We start from the raw sequence: 4,536 nt of genomic DNA, 5'->3' as shown, positions 1-4,536 counted from the left end.
CTCCCGCACCCCCTGCCACCAGCCACTCTCTGCCCCAGCACTGGGCACACTCTTCCCCTGTAGAGGGCACTGTCCCTACCCACACTGGATATGCTTCACCCCCTGCACTGGGCACACTGTCCCTCCGCACTGGGCGCAATATCCCTCTGCACTGGACGCAGTCTATCCCTGAACAGGGCACTCTTCTCACCCACACTGGGCATGCTGTCCCCTGCACTGGGCTCTCTCTCCCCTGGGCTTGCCTGTCACCTCACTGCTACCCCCCGCTTCATCACTGACCGTTATTTGGGCCCGTGCTGGACCCCAGCCACTGCTTCCACGACCGAACCTGATCTATACTGGAACCTGTTGCCCCTGCTCTCTTCCAAATCTCCTTCCTGAATGCGTTCCACTGCTCTGACTCAGGTTTGGATAAAATGATCTGCTCAAACTCTGACCAAATCCTCACTGATCTTATTAAAACCAGCCTTCCCCAAGATTAAAGCATTAACTTCAGGCCCATGCTTCTCGCTTTCTATAACAACCTAACAGAGTTATGATCACTGTCCGCTAAATGTTCCCCCACTGATCGTTCCACCATTTGATTGGTTTATACCTACAATTAATTCCAGAACTGTTCCCTTCCCTGTAGGGTTTTCTACCTACTGGCTTACTGGGTGTATTGTAGGAGTACTGCTCTCTCTAAACCTTTCACGTTATGACAATCACAGTTGATGTTGGGGAAGTTGAAATGCCCGATTATCCACAGGCTAGTTACTTTAACACTTCTCTAAAATTTGCCTAGATATCTGGTCTTGAAAAGTGTGGTGCTGGAAAAGCGCAGCAGGCCAGGCAGCATCTGAGGAGCAGGAGAATCGACATTTCAGGCATAAACCCTTCTTCAGAAGAAGGGCTTATGCCCGAAACGTCGACTCTCCTGCTCCTCGGATGCTGCCTGGCCTGCTGCGCTTTTCCAGCACCACACTTTTCAACTCTTGTCTCCAGCATCTGCAGTCCTCACTTTCTCCTAGGTATCTGGTCTTCTATTTCTCTCAGACTGTTCAGAGGCCTATAGTGCACTCATAACAGAAAACATAGAAGATAGGAGCAGGAGGAGGCCATTTGGCCCTTCGAACCTGATCTGCCATTCATCACCATCATGGCTGATTGTCCACCTCAATAGCCTGATCCTGCTTTCTCCCCATAACCTTTGATCCCATTTGCCCCAAGGACACTCTCAGCAATGGCATTGGTCCTGTTTGGCTTTGAGGCCCTACCCATGTGCCTTAATTTGAAGAGCTTTCTCAGATGTCATCTTTGCTCACTGCTGTAATAGATTCCTTTATCTATATTCAATCCCCCCTTTTTGTTTACCTCCTCCCTGTCTTGCCTGAAGACATTGTATCCTAAAATCCTGTTGCCCTCTCAACCACATCTCAGTGATAGCACTGCCATGTTTGAATGTGTGCCCTCACTCACCTGTCTTGTTTGTTAACTCTTTGCAGTAATATAAATACAGGTACCACCCAACGTTGCCAAACCCCCTTGTGCCTTAATTAGTATGCCCTCTTGACTCACTTGCTGGCATTTTCAAACATGGCCATTCATCTTGCCCCTACTGAACATTCTGTCTGGATCCCACATTCCTGTCAAATAAGTTTAAACCCTGTCCACCAGCACCAACAAACCTCGCTGTGAGGATGCCGGTCCCATTCCGGTTCATGTGCAGCTTGCCTGCCTGGTACTGATCCCAATGCCTCTCCCAACACCACCTCCAACCAAGTGGTCCCAATGTCCCAGATATCGAAAGCCCTCACTCCTCCAGTCACACGTTTAGACAATAGACAATGGGTGCAGGAGTAGGCCATTCTGCCCTTTGAGCCTGCACCACCATTCAATATGATCATGGCTGATCATCCTTAATCAGTACCCTTTTCCTGCCTTATCCCCATAACCTTTGATTCCACTATCTTTAAGAGCTCTATCCAACTCTTCTTTGTAAGTATCCAGAAACTTGGCCTCTACTGCCCTCTGGGGCAGAGCATTCCACACATCCACCACTCTCTGGGTGAAGAAGTTTCTCCTCAACTCTGTTCTAAATGGCCTACCCCTTACTTTTAAACTGTATCCTCTTGTTCGGGACTCACCCACCAGCGGAAACATTTTTCCTGCCTCAAGAGTGTCCACCTTTAATAATATTATACGTCTCAATCAGATCCCCTCTCAGCCTTCTAAACGCAAGGGTACACAAGCCCAGTCACTCCAATCTTTCAACATATGATAGTCTCGCCATTCCAGGAATTGATCTCGTAAACTTACACTGCACTCCCTCAATAGCCAGAATGTTCTTTTTCAAATTTGGAGACCAGAACTGCACACAATATTCCAGGTGTGGTCTCTCCAGGGCCCTGTACAGCTGCAGAAGAACCTCTTTGTTCTTATACCCAATTCCTCTTGTTACTCTTATGTGAGGAATAAGAGAATGGTCAAAGAAAGAGTAAAGCTGATCAGGGATAGCATAGGGAACTTGTGTGTGGAGTCTGAGGAGGTAGGGGAAGCCCTAAATGAGTTTTTGCTTCTGTCTTTACGAAAGAAACAAACTTTGTAGTGAATGAAACCTTTGAAGAGCAGGTGTGCATGCTGGAATGGATAGAGATAGAGGAAGCTGATGTGCTGAAAATGTTGTCAAACATTAAGATTGACAAGTTCCAGGCCCAGACCAGATTTGTCCTCGGCTGCTTTGGGAAACAAGAAATGCAATTGCTTCACCACTTGTGAATATCTTTGCATCCTCGTTCTCCACTAGAGTCGTACCTGAGGACTGGAGAGAGGCAAATGTAATTCCTCTCTTCAAGAAAGGAAATAGGGAAATCCACGGCAATTACAGACCAGTAAATCTCACGTCTGTCGTCTGCAAGGTGTTAGAAAGGATTCTGAGGGATAGGATTTATGACCATCTGGAAGAGCATGGCTTGATTAAATACAGTCAACACATGGAAACAATAGCAGATAAAACAATAGACAATCGACAATAGGTGCAGGAGTAGGCCATTCTGCCCTTTGAGCCTGCACCACCATTCAATATGATCATGGCTGATCATCCTTAATCAGTATCCTGTTCCTGCCTTATCCCCATAACCTTTGATTCCACTATCTTTAAGAGCTCTATGCAACTCTTCTTTGTAAGTATCCAGAGACTTGGCCTCTACTGCCCTCTGGGGCAGAGCATTCCACACACCCACCACTCTCTGGGTGAAGAAGTTTCTCCTCAACTCTGTTCTAAATGGCCTATCCCTTACTTTTAAACTGTATCCTCTTGTTTGGGACTCACCCATCAGCGGAAACATGTTTCCTGCCTCCAGAGTGTCCAATCCTTTAATAATCAATCAGATCCCCTCTCAGCCTTCTAAACTCAAGGGTACACAAGCCCAGTCGCTCCAGTCTTTCAACATATGATAGTCTCGCCATTCCAGGAATTGATCTCGTAAACTTACACTGCACTCCCTCAATAGTCAGAATGTTCTTTTTCAAATTTGGAGACCAGAACTGCACACAATATTCCAGGTGCGGTCTCACCAGGGCCCTGTACAGCTGCAGAAGGACCTCTTTGTTCTTATACCCAATTCCTCTTGTTACACCTATGTGAGGAATAAGAGAATGGTCAAAGAAAGAGTAAAGCTGATCAGGGATAGCATAGGGAACTTGTGTGTGGAGTCTGAGGAGGTAGGGGAAGCCCTAAATGAGTTTTTGCTTCTGTCTTTACGAAAGAAACAAACTTTGTAGTGAATGAACCCTTTGAAGAGCAGGTGTGCATGCTGGAATGGATAGAGATAGAGGAAGCTGATGTGCTGAAACTGTTGTCAAACATTAAGATTGACAAGTCGCCAGGCCCGGACCAGATTTGTCCTCGGCTGCTTTGGGAAACGAGAAATGCAATTGCTTCACCACTTGTGAATATCTTTGCATCCTCGCTCTCCACTGGAGTCGTACCTGAGGACTGGAGAGAGGCAAATGTAATTCCTCTCTTCAAGAAAGGAAATAGGGAAATCCCCGACAATTACGGACCAGTCAGTCTCACGTCTGTCATCCGCAAGGTGTTAGAAAGGATTCTGAGGGATAGGATTTATGACCATCTGGAAGAGCATGGCTTTATTAAATGCAGCCAACACAGCTTTGTGAGAGGCAGGTCATGCCTCACAAACATTATCGAGTTCTTTGAGGATGTGACTAGAAAAGTTGATAAGGGTTGAGCTGTGGATTTGGTGTATATGGACTTCAGCAAGGCATTTGATAAGGTTCTCCATGGTAGGCTCATTCAGAAGGTCAGGAGGAATGGGATACAGGGGAACATAGCTGTCTTGGTACAGAATTGGCTGGCCAACAGAAGACAGAAAGTGGTAGTAGAAGGAAAATATTCTGCCTGGAAGTCTGTGGTGAGTGGTGTTCCACAGGGCTCTGTCCTTGGGCCTCTTCTATTTGTAATTTTTATTAATGACTTGGATGAGGGGATTGAAGGATGGGTCAGCAGGTTTTCAGACGACACAAAGGTTGGAGGTG

The sequence above is a fragment of the Chiloscyllium plagiosum genome, chromosome 15 (assembly GCF_004010195.1).
Source record: "Chiloscyllium plagiosum isolate BGI_BamShark_2017 chromosome 15, ASM401019v2, whole genome shotgun sequence".
In the NCBI taxonomy this organism is placed as follows: domain Eukaryota; kingdom Metazoa; phylum Chordata; class Chondrichthyes; order Orectolobiformes; family Hemiscylliidae; genus Chiloscyllium; species Chiloscyllium plagiosum.
The sequence above is the reverse complement of the archived record's forward strand: the minus strand, read 5'-3'. Positions refer to the sequence as shown.